General features: G+C 42.2%; 1 protein-coding gene across 8 annotated transcripts in view; it reads left to right on the forward strand.

Moving 5' to 3' along the window:
- fryl (furry homolog, like) overlaps nt 1-13,271 on the forward strand; it is a 299,072-nt gene that overhangs the window by 84,030 nt on the left and 201,771 nt on the right. The gene's annotated exons all lie outside the window — the stretch shown is intronic.

Below are 13,271 nucleotides of genomic sequence, written 5' to 3' on the forward strand. Positions count from 1 at the left end.
AGCATCTGTGGAGAGAGAAGCAATTAACATTTCAGAGTAACCTGAAACATTAACTCTTTACGGATGTTATTTGAATTATGTGTTTCTGTTTTATATCGAATTTCTAGCATTTGCAGTAGTTAACCTGCGATATTGGTCGATTTGCTGGCCAAGTGATGGAAACTATTCACCCATCTGAGAATTAATGATCTGAAAATAATTAATTATGAGGATTTCAAAGATGATTATCAATGTTCAGGAAGAGTAGTATGGAGTTGAGCTAGAAGAATTCAAGAGACGAAAAAGCAAATCAATCTCTCACTGCAGCATTACATTGTCATTGCTACTGTTGGGGCATGTAATAATAATGATGGAATGAGTCAATCAAATTGATCGGGCAGCGGCAAACTAGCAAGATATTGCAAATCTAAGGATCTTTTTGTATATTTTGGATACTGAAAGGTTACTTCATGGAAATTATATCTATAAATTTGAAAATATGTGAACTAACTTGAAGATAAGTGCAGAACACCAGAGAAAATATCCACATGCATTGATTTTTCCCCCATTGAGATTTTCACAACTATTTTCCTCACGCCGATTGTGCATCGACCAGCTTCTTATCCTCTTTGATTTCATCCACCATCCCAATTCACTGGTTTTTATTGTCTGAATTCATTGTCCCATATCATCTCTTGATCCCTACTTTGATATAAATTCCCTAACACTCATCCTTGGTCAACCCCTGGACCATGCCATCTCAAGTAGCCTTGCTGGTGTCTTAATGACAAGGTCATTTTTAATTATCTCACTTATTCATCATAGCCCCCCCTTCCTCCTTCCTTTTCTGATTGCCACTTGAAAAGCTCTCTTTTTTTAAACTTTATTTCAAAAATATCAGTAGCCTACCTTCTTTCCTCTACTTGCCACTATACATTTGCAACCACTGACCTAATCTATGTAAATATCCTCTCCAAATTTCCTGGTTGCTCTAAATTAATTATTCCCTCCCAAATGCTCAGCTGATGCAACTCATCTTTGCTTTCTCAAATTCGAACAGATCTGGCAGCTATTTTGCTGTGATTGGAAGTGCATGCAGAAGCATTAGTCCTTTAGTCTGCCAAAACACATCCCTATTTTTGGATCATTGTGGAATGCATGGGTAAGTCCTGGTATTATTTTTCTCCAGCACTCTTTTTAAATCCCCACTTCTCTTTCTCACTTGCAATGACAAATGAAGGTCAGTTTGGAATAGATCTCGGAAAAAAACTGGGGTGTTTGTAATCTATAAACACCATATTTACAGGAACTTCAAAACAACTTCATTTCAGTCTGGCAGCAAGACCAATCGGTATGCAGTACTAATATCATATGATGTTATGACGTTATATAACTACATTGTGCGAGTTCTCTATGTACACTACATTCACTGGGCCAAACTTTGAATGCCAGCCCTCACCCACCACCTCACTCCCAAGTGCAATCTCCATCTCTGGCTTCCATTTTGTCCCATATCATCTCTTGATCAGATTAGGAAAAAGGGAAGTGCAAAGAAACCTGGGTGTCCTTGTACACCAGTCACTGAAAGTAAACATGCAGGTACAGCAGGCAGTGAAGAAAGCTAATGGCATGCTGTCCTTCATAACGAGAGGATTTGAGTATAGGTGTAAAGTGGTCCTTCTGCAGTTGTACAGCGCCCTGGTGCGACTGCATCTGGAGTATTGTGTGCAGTTTTAGTCTCCTAATTTTAGGATGGACATCCTTGCTATTGAGGTAGTGCAGCATAGGTTCACGAGGTTAATCCCCGGGATGGCGGGACTGTCATATGAGGAAAGATTGAACAGACTGGGCTTGTATTCTCTGGAATTTAGAAGGATGAGGGGATCTTATAGAAGTGTATAAAATTTAAAAGGACTGGAAAAGCTGGATGCAAGAAAAATGTTCCCAATGATAGTTGAGTCCAGAATCGGGGGCCACTGTCTAAGAATAAATGGGAGGCCGTTTTAAACTGAGATGAGAAAATACTTTTTCACCCAGAGAGTTGTGAATTTGTGGAATTCTCTGCCACAGAAGGCAGTAGAGGCCAATTCACTGAATGAATTTAAGAGAGAGTTAGTTAGAGCTCTAGGGGCTAGCGGAATCAAGGGATTATGGGGAGAAGGCAGGCATGATCAGCCATGATCACAATGAATAGGTGAAACGGTTTTTTCTCATCTCGGTTTTAAATTGCCTTCCCTTTATTCTTAGACTGTGGCCCCTGGTTCTGGACCCCCCCAACATTGGGAATTTTTTCTGCATCCAGCTTGTTCAGTCCTTTTATAATTGGATATGTTTACGAGACCAAGTCGGACCCATTGGGTCCCGTTCCCTCAACGCGCGGTTGCGGGGGAGGGGTGGCAGCTAATGCATCACACACACACACACTAACCACCCCCCACACACATACACACTAACCACCCCCCTTGATATTATATTAATATTATTCATTCGCTCCTTTTACCCCATCTCCCGCCCTATCCACTCTCGCATAGCCTCCAACTCGTAGGCACAGCTGGAGAGGAAGGGTGGTAGAGAGGGCAGGGGCAGAGACAGAGGTCAGGGGGCAGGGGCAGAAGGTAGCGGGCAGAGGCAGAGAGAGGGCAGAGGCAGAGAGCGGCAGCAACCTCCTCACCATGCGCTGACACGAGGACCCCGAGCGAAGCGGCGGGCGGGCGAGCGCCGATCAAAGGACCGCGAGTTGGGCCACCGCAGTCTTCAGCTATGATCTTTGGTTTTCAGTCCAGGGCCCGACATCAGGCTCTGGCTGCATCTTTTGAATAACGGGGGGGGAGAGTGACATCACTCGCAGTGCGAGGAAGAAGGCACGCAGACCCATTGTGACGTTATCAGCGAAAGATGGTCGTTTTTAAATTCAAAGTTTTGTCAGATTTTTGAACATTTTCATTAATAACTCCAGAAATAAAGCATGAAATTTTCAGATGACGATTTTGGTCTCCACGAAAAAAATGTCTATATCAGAATAAAATTTTACCGTTACCATGTCGTTTTTTCAAGAAGATGTGATTATACACGAACACACACACACACACACACACACACACACACACACACACACACACACACACACACACACACACACACACACACACACACACACACACACACACACACACACACACACACACACACACACACACACACACAAATGAGAGTTTTATGTTTAGAGATATGATACCCTCTCATCCTTCTAAATTCCAGTGAATACAAGCCCAGTCTTTCCAATCTTTCCTCAACATGCAATATCTCAATCAAAGTCGCATTTGATGCCTATCTGCCTATGATGGGTTGAAATCACAGTTGATCATGCCATTATAAATACCTTAATTCTCCTTTGCTCTTCCACCATTATACATCTTATTATCCAGCTGGGTTGGATTGCCTGTTCAGTTCTCATTTATCTGGTTGTAGTTAGAACAGCTTCTCTTGTATCCTCATCATTATCTCTGATGTTCCCCATTAGTCCCTGACCAGTTTTTATTTCCCTTGCGTTGTTGCCTTTGAGCAACCTCCTCTGAAAACAGGGTTAGATTCTCCATGGCAACCTCACCACCACCCATCTTTACTCTCCACTGTCAATAAAGAAACCAAGTAAGTTACCAACACCCTTTATTGGGTAAGCAAATATTTTCTTCTAAATATTCACCGGATTGATGCATTGTTAATGCTCATCATAAACTCTATATTTTGCCACTGCCTCTTCTTTCTTATCTATTGCTTGCAAATTTTGTGTCACCATTGTTATCAATCCATAATTTTTTTTATATAGTCACAAGAATCTGCAGATACCGGAATCTCGAGTAAAAGACAAAGTGGTGGGGAAACTCAGCTGGTCAGGCAGCATCAATGGAGAGAATGGATAAATGATTATTTTGGGGCATGATCCTCATCTGTCCATGCCCCCCATAGATAATGCCTGACCCATTGAGATCTTCCATCACTTTGCTTTTTGCTCAAGCTTAAGTCTATACATTCTTGGTAATGCTAAGACCTTTTTTCAGTGCCTTAATGTACCTCAGCTGTTTTTTCTCTTATCCGTATCTCTGATATCCAAATTAGTATATTACTGTGTACCCCTTGACAACTCCCCATAAATTTGAAGACATTTAAAACTTTGCTGCTGTGCTCCAGTTTTTCACCAAATCCCATTTGGTTAGTGCATGCCTATAACTGTGTATTAAGATCTCAGGTAGGCACCATAATCTGTAGCCCTTTACTCTCCTTGGTCGTTTGTGCTTCTCTACTTCTGCTCTCATGATTGTGCCCTAATTTAACAAGTATATTAATAAATCCCTGCTCAGTTGACGGTTCCTCAACTCTGGAATCCACTGTAATATCTGCCATGCACCTCTTTCTTTTAAGATGCTAATTAAAATCTTTCTTTCAGGTCTAATATTTCATTATGTGGCTTGGCAACAGTGTTTCAATAACACTTGTGAAATGGTTTAATATTTTGCTGCATTAACATTAAATCAGCATTTTGTCATTTTGCCATTTCGTGGTTAATTGGGAAGAACTGGTAAAAAATCTCCATTCTTTAATTTCCAGAATCAGGTAGATAAAGATTGAGGAAGTTCAGATGCCTGTGGAGACCATGATTCTAAATATTCATGCAACGAGTTCCTAATTTCCTTGATTCAGTGGCCAAGTGTTAAGCAGGAGATAAGGTTTGCAAGAAAAGGAGGGGAGCACAAGACACAAAGTTGGGCTGTCCACCTGTCCATACAGCCAGTTGATATTGGATGAAAATAGGAAGATGATCATCAAGAGAAACAACATGGTTTTCAGAAAAGAGCATCTATAAAATGTTGTCCCTGTTCCTGTCCCCCATTCTATAATTCTATATATTGGTTAATGTGTACATTGATTAATTGGATGTGAGCAATATAAATGGCTCCATGATGAGGGGATTATTGAGATGGAGGCTAGAATACGCTTCCTCTGCTGATAATGTCAAGAATTAGTAGTTTACAGTTTCGAGAGATTTCTGAACCAAAATTGTAGTGAATTCCGGAAATGTTTATACTGCAGAGGGACATAGATGCCGAGACATAGTGTAAATTAATTTAAAATGGATATTTTTTTCATGCTGATCCCCTCATGCATCCTGTACTGATCCCCTCATTCATCCCATACTGATCCCCCATTCATCCTATACTGATCCCCTCATTCATCCTGTGGTGATCCCCCATTCATCCTGCACAGACCCTCCGATCCACACTGTCCTGACCCCTACTGCCCCCCCCCCCCCCCCCCCCCCCTCCCCCCCCCCCTCCCCTCAGTAAAAGATGAATGGGTAGATCACTACAGGATGGATGGAGGGATTGGTGCAGGGTAAATGGATGGTGGGTCAGTACGGGATGAATGGGAAGATCAGTGCAGTATGAATGGGGGGAGAAGTGCAGGATGGATGGGGGGGGTGGCAGGAGAATAAATGCAAGGTGGGTAGGGTGATAAATAGATTGGGGGGGGAGCACAGGGGATGTCAGTGAGGACTGAATAGAGGAGGGAATGGAGAGGAGGGGTCCCAGGATAAGAGGGGTGGAGGGGGGCGTACAGAGAGAGAGAGAGGAGAGAGGGGGGGGGGGGGGGGGGGGGAAGGGGCAGAGGAGGTGGGGAGGAAGGAAGGTCAGCGCTCCTCGGACAACATCGGGGCCCGTCATTCGCTCCGACCCTTCGTCACCACACACTTAGTATCTTTGCCCCGCACAGCCGCCGCCGACACGAAACGTCACGTTCCTGTTCTCCAGAGATGCTGCCTGACCCGCGGAGTTACTCCAGTTTTTTGTGTCTATCGGTATAAACCAGTATTTGATTGCCAAGCCAGGCAACTCAGTGTTTAGGTTGCCCGGCGGCACTTTGGGTGGTCAATGGCACCCGGGCAAGCTCTATTTTCGAGCCCTGCTCTTCCACTTCCTGAGATATCGCTGCAACTGTGTCTTTCAATCTCCATGTCTACCTCAGTTAATTTATTGCTGAATCTTCTCAACATCTAATTATTATTTCTAATTTGTTATAACACACTCCTGATTGGCAGTTAATAACCCAGCAGAATGTATATTGATTTCTCTAACTTCAAGTAATCCTTGCAACCCCCTCTCTCCATTCCCCTCCACCCAAGTCGTTGTAGTAGCTTCAAAGTCGTTGTACCATCTTCAAAGTCGTCTAGTTGAGTCTCATTGTTCCAGGGCTGCCAACTCTCACGCATTGAGCGTGAGACTAACGCATTTGAGGAAATTCTCACGCTGATGACAGAAGTTCTCACGCTCAAAAAAAATTTGTTTTAAATGTATGAATAAATAAATAAAGTCACACTCCTCCACACTCACTAATGAGAATAGTTTTTTGTCGGCGGGTTTCCTGTAGAGAACATGCAATTAAATTGGTTTCAGCCCATCGTGCACTATTTAAAATGGCAATGTAGGCAAAAATGCTGGAGAAACTCAGCGGGTGAGGCAGCATCTATGTCTGAGTTTGACCCTTCTTCAGACTTAAGCATTTCTACAGCATTTTTGTCTACCGCTCTCTAGATGCTGCCTCACCAACATTCACATTCCCGTGCAGATGGTGTGATAGGTGAGACACAGCGGTGGTCCCAGAGAGAGAAATGCTCCCCGGACATCGCCAATTCTTTGCTCACTCCGGGTGTTGTCGCCGCTTCTCTGACACACGCTCTCACACACAACCTAACACACACCCTTACCCACACACTGGCACACACAAGGTTTAAAGGGATGTGGGCCAAATGCGGATAAATGGGACTAGTTTAGATGGGGCATCTTGATCTGCATGAACAAGTTGGGATGAAGGGCCTGTTTCCACGCTGAAAGACTATGACACACTGTAGAAAGGGTGCAATTGCTCTGGAGAGGATCCAGAGGTGATTTATGAACATATTGGCAGGGCTGGAATTTTTGTTTCACTTTGAAGAAAGATTTGATAACTGGAATTGTATTCTCTGCAGCAACGGAGGTGAAGAAGAGACTTAGTTTAGGTGAATAATATGAGAATAGGACCTGTTTCGCTTAATAAAGAGTGTAAGAAGGAACTGCAGATGGTGGTTTAAACTGAAGATAGATACTGGAATAAAAGCTGGAATAACTCAGCAGGACAGGAAGCATTTCTGGAGAGAAAGAATAGGTGATGTTTCAGGTTGAGACCTTCGGACTGAAGAGGTTGAAAACCAGCAATAAAACACAATGACTGGAGATGTGTGTTATCCAACTAAGGGCAGAAATCAGAATCATGTTTTCATCTTTATTGATGTGTCACCATAATAAATATATTACAGGAAAAATAATTAATAGGGTGGCACGGGGGCGCATTGGTAGAGTTGCTGCCTTGTAACACCACAGACCCAGATTTGATTCTGACTACGGGTGCCGTCTGTACAATATTTGTACATTCTCCTTATGACCACATGGTTTTCTGTGGAAATTCCGATTTCCCACATCTGAAAGAAGTGCAGGTTTGTAGGTTAATTGGCTTCTGTAAATTGTCCCTGGCATGTAGGATACAACTGGTGTATGATAGATTGCGGTCGGTGTCGACTTAGTGGGTTGAAGGGCCTGTTTCCATATATATTTTTACCTATATATCTTAATTTCTTTGAACCATATACGGTTGAATATGTGGCATTATTTTCATCTTGTTTCTATAGTCAAAGGGAAAGGTTAATTGATTTATTTGTGCAGATCAGTGATCAGTGACTCCCCTTGCCTTGTTTCTATGTTTTTGTTTCTCTATATATGCATAACAGCTCTATATATGAATTCTAATCTGATTTCCATACATGAATATACTAAGGTCATTCATGTGCTGCACCTGTTGATCAGAGCCTGGCTCTACTGTGGAATGTACTTTAGCCTAACCTTATTCACACCTAATCCAATTTGAAGCATAAATTGTGCATCAAGTGTAAGTTAAAAGTATGCACCAGATTCCACAATATCAAACTGAAAAATGCAAAAGCTGCCCCCTGAGTTACTCCAACTTTTTGTCTATCTTCGGTTTAAACCAGAATCTGCTGTTCCTTCCTGCATATTTGTTATGAGGGGGTCGTTATAACAAGGGTTTACTGTATTGTCTTTGCAAAACAGTTAGGGGAGAAGATTGAGAGAAAAGTTGTTTTTTTGCATGATGGACGGTCACAACCGGAAAGAGCGCTTGCCCCTTGCAATGCCACCTGTGGCTGATCAGGGAATTTCAACTGGGCTCTCATCATTTTTTTCAGTATTGTATTGGTGGGTGGGTAACTCAAGTACCCGTGCTTCTCCAATGTCATGGTATCCTCCTATTTAGTTACTCTACCATTGACTGTAATATTTGCTACTAAAATGCAATAGACTGCATTTTATATTCTGGAAATCTCTTTTAAATCCAATCTATCTCACCACCTTTCTGCTTTGCTTTAAGATCCAATTAAATTCTACCTTTTCGAAGGATATTTTGGTATCTGACCTATTCTTATCTATGTGACGTTTTTTTTTTAATGATAATGCTCCTCGGAGGAGCATTTGAAACTTCTTATGTTAAAATAATTAAGTAAATGAAGGTGGTTATTTTTTGATCCATTATGCATGCCTGAGGTCTCTGAAAAGCTGTTGTAAAGCCTTGCAAGTTTTTCCTTTTTTATTTCTCAATACCTTTTAGACATTTGCAATTGAATCTGACTCAATCAACTCTACAGTCAGTACAATCTAATTAAAAACAGTATAGCAGCATTTTTGTTTATTTTGATTTTGGTTCTATTACTATTAAATCTGTCTCATTTGTTTGTCACTACCACACCAATGGAACATGTTTTCTATAGCTACTTTATCAAAACACTTGACAATTTGAGGTAAAAAATTCCAGATTTTCTTGTCACAATATAAGTTCCTTATTCTAAATAATATCTTGCATCACATCCTTGTACATCGTGTGTTGCTCAGATCTGGTACAGTCCTGGGGCCTAAGCAGTGACTTGCACAGTTTAGGAAATTTTCCTTTCATTCGGACTCTGCCATTATTATATACAACACAGGATGCTGTTTTAATTAGCTTGTCATGCTGCCAACTATGATTTAAGTATAGAAGACAACAGATTCCTTCCCTGGTGTAAAATTGCATCAGGCCTATTTCCCTTTTGAACCGGTAGTTTGCATTTGCAACCATTTATATCCAAGGAGTACTGAAGGATTGTGGTCAAAGCCACGGCTATTTCCGCCATTGCAGCTGAGGATGTGACTTATAGACCAGCAAATATTATTTTTACTTCTTAGTGGCCTAAACCTTTTAACTCTTTGTTTGTTGATGTCCCATGTAAATTCTCCAATCCATCATTTAATTTGATTGTAGAAAGATTGTCTCCTTGAGGATAGATGCACAATATTCATTTGACCTGTGTTTCTATGTTTCTATGACTTGCCTTATGCAATAACATTACGACTTTAACAATTCCATTTGCAAAGCATACTGTATTATTTTAGGTTATAAATTTTAAAATACTTTAAAATAAAATCTGTGTTGGTTTACTTAAAGAAAATTTCAGTAACACTTGGATCAGATTTGTGAAGACTGCTTTTGCGACAATTTCTTCCTGGTTGTATACTTTTGTGTAATCTATTTAGACAATAGACAATAGGTGCAGGATTTGGCCCTTTGAGCCAACACTGCCATTCAATGTGATCATGGCTGATCATCCACAATCAGTACCCCGTTCCTGCCTTCTCCCCATATCCCTTGACTCCGTTACCTGTAAGAGCTCTATTTAAGGAAAAAAATAATTATTAAGTCCTTTTTTTAAAACTGCAGAGCAGACTTAGATTTTCATATAGTGCTTTTCTCCTTAAAATACTTGTAATAACTAAAAATACTATTGAGCATAGACATCATTAGGTTTGGAAAAGCAAAGCAAACAAAACAGACATTTTTAGTTATGTTGGCGTAAGGATAGTGCTAACCAGTCCACCAGTAAGAACACCGCTCAGCAGATAAGGTTTTAGTATAGCTTTCTGTCTGGAAGGCAGCTGAAATGTTTCACTATCGGTGATGCTGATACCCTAAATGTTGTTGATTAATTTCCAAGAGCCTTTAAGAACACTTCATAACTTGACCAGCTGTATTGCTGTTCAAATCAATAGATGTCCCTATGTCCTGTGATGTGCGTGGGCTACATATTGACTTGGTTTTGCTATTGACAGAAGGCAACCACCAGGCTATAGACAGAAAAATCCCCCTTCATTTACCAGAAAACAACTTAGTAGAAAAACTTCCAATTTAGTAATCTGGGTTAAAAGATGCTGAATTGAAATATCGCTTCATCATAATTAAAAGTAGAAATCACAGGTACTATTCCAGAAATAATGAGATAATCGGTATCTAATCAACATTTTGATCAAAATATGTTAATTGTATCAGAGTAATCATGTTGGGAAACTCATTTTAGCACAGATTAGTTAAATAACAAGGTGGCTCGATTATATATTTTGCACAGATACAATCTGACCTCATCTTTCTTCTTGTGATATTTTACTGACTTGTGATTCATTGCAACAATCATTTTAAGATTTTTCAATAAAAAATTCTGATGTCAAAAATATAAATATTTAAATAAAACTTGAGAATAGCTGCATGGATGAATCCAGCTTCACAATAATCTACATTATTGAATGTTATGTGCACATTTTTATGCTTACAATCTTTTCTCCATTCTATTTTACAAGAATCACCTCAACCCTGGCAATCTTATCAAATCAATATTCTCCATGCCACTTTTATAGTAAACTTGCTTACTCCCGACTACGGGTGCTATCTGTACGGAGTTTGTACGTTCTCCCCGTGACCTCCCTGGGTTTTCGCCGAGATTTTCGTTTTCCTCCCACACTATAAAGATGTACAGGTTTGTAGGTTAATTGGCTTGGTAAACGTAAAAATTGTTCCTCGTGGGTGTAGGATAGTGTTAATGTGCGGAGATCGCTGGTCGGCGCGGACCTGGTGGGCAGAAGGGCTTGTTTCCGCGCTGTCTCGAAATTAGACTAAGCTTTAGAGTCTGATATTTTGAGCCTAAATATCATTCATTTTCTTGTGCTACACACACATATTGACATTGGTTTCTTTAAGATTAATGGTTCAATTTGATAACTGATGTATGTCAAGCAATCCATAGAAACCTTAGATACTTGAGTTATTTAATCTAAAAAAAATATTGAGACTGATATCTGTTCAGGTAATTTGCAAGTCAAATCAAGTCAACTTTATTTGGCACATACACAGAACCAGTATTTACATTTTAGAAAAAAGAAAAAAAAAAGACAACACAACGCTAAATTAGTCGCTGGTGAGATAAGAGTTTGTAGTCCTGATGACCTGTGGGAAGAAACTCCATCTCATCCTCTCTGTTTTCACAGCGTGACAGCGGAGGCGTTTGCCTGACCGTAGCAGCTGGAACAGTCCGTTGCTGGGGTGGTAGGGGTCCTTCATTATGTTACTGGTTCTGGATCTGCACCTCCTGGTGTATAGGTCCTGCAGGGGGGTGAGTGTAGTTCCCATAGCGCGTTTGGCTGTATACACTACTCTCTGCAAAGCCTTCCTGTGCTGAGATGTTACTGGGCACAATGCTTTCTACAGCCCGAGTAGAAGCACTGGAGGATCCTCAGAGAGATTCTGAATTTCCTCAGTTGCCTGAGGTGGTAAAGGCGCTGCCTTGCCTTACTCACCAGTGTGGCAGTGTGTGTTGGCCATGTCAGATCCTCTGTGATTTGGTTCCCAGGTATTTGAAGCTGCTCACCCTATCCACAGTAGTCCCATTTATCTCCAGTGGCGTGTACGTCCTCGGATGTTGAGCCCTTCTAACGTCCACAATCAGCTCCTTAGTTTTAGTGACATTCAAGAGGAGGCTGTTGTCCTGACACCAGAGTGCCAGGTCAGCCACCTCCTCATCGTTTTTGGCAATCAGGCCCACCACCACAGTGTCATCAGCAAACCTGATGATGGAGTTGGAGCTGAACCTGGCCACACAGTCATGTGTGTACAGGGAGTACAGTAGGGGCTGAGGACGCAACCCTGGGGGGATCCTGTGGAGAGAGTGAGGGGGTTGGGGGTATGTCTCCCCATCTTGACCACCTCCGGGGCCTGGCGGTGAGAAAGTCCAAGACCCAGGCACACGGGGGAGTGTTCAGCCCCAGTTCCAGCAGCTTCTCAGCAAGTCCGGTGGGGACTATGGTATTGAAAGATGAACTGAAATCAATGAACAGCCCCCCTTCTGGCTGTCAAGGTGAGAGAGGGTGGTGTGCAGAACCTGGGAGTCCGCATCATCCGTGGATCTGTTCGGACGGTATGCGAACTGCAGCGGGTCCATGGTGGGAGGGAGGAAGGCACAGATGTGGTTCTTGATCAGCCTCACGAAGCATTTCATGACCACTGAGGTGAGGGCCACCGGTCGGTAGTCATTCAAGCAAGCTGGAAGAGGCATTCTTTGGCACTGGTACAATGGTGGATCTTTTGAAGCAGGCAGGGACTATGGACTTGGCCAGGGAAGTTGAACATTGTGGTGAACACAGGAGCAAGCTAATCAGCACAAGACTTTAGAATTCGCCCAGATATACCATCTGGGCCGACAGCTTTCCTCGTGTTCACATGCATCAGAGCCCTCCCTCCTCACGTCGTGCTCGGTCACCGAGAATGTGTGCACATCCCCAGCTGTGGACCTCCCTCCAGCCTCTCCAGCCAGCGCGCTGGCGGTGTTGTTGGTAGCCGGCGAGCTAGGAGTGATGTTGCCCGTTTCGAATCGTGCGTAAACAGAGTTCAGGTCATCAGCTAGGGAGGTTCTGGCACTCCCGGTTGAGGGGGGGCTGCTCTGATAGTTAGTTATAGTTCGTAGCCCCTGCCAAAGGCGTCTGGTGTCCCGCTGCTCCATCTTCGACTCCATCCTGTCCCTGCACCTCCTATTTGCGTCCTTCACCGCCCTTCACAGTCTCTGCCTTGTAGTCATCCATATGATGCTAGGCTAGGGTTGTAAGCAGCGGCGCAAGCATTCAAGGCATCGCAAATGGACCTGAAACATATTTCTCAAATTATTTTAAACTGAATCAAAGGATTTAGTACCCTTATTTTAGTATCATTCGTTGTTTGATAGTTTGCCATCGTAAATCATACTTCGAAATGTCATGGATAATAATTGGCATTGCTCATTAAACACATTATAGAAAACCCTATGGTAAAGCATTTGAGGCATAATTGTTTATTTAAAGTTA

Source organism: Leucoraja erinacea, chromosome 1, assembly GCF_028641065.1.
Source record: "Leucoraja erinacea ecotype New England chromosome 1, Leri_hhj_1, whole genome shotgun sequence".
NCBI classification, from domain to species: domain Eukaryota; kingdom Metazoa; phylum Chordata; class Chondrichthyes; order Rajiformes; family Rajidae; genus Leucoraja; species Leucoraja erinaceus.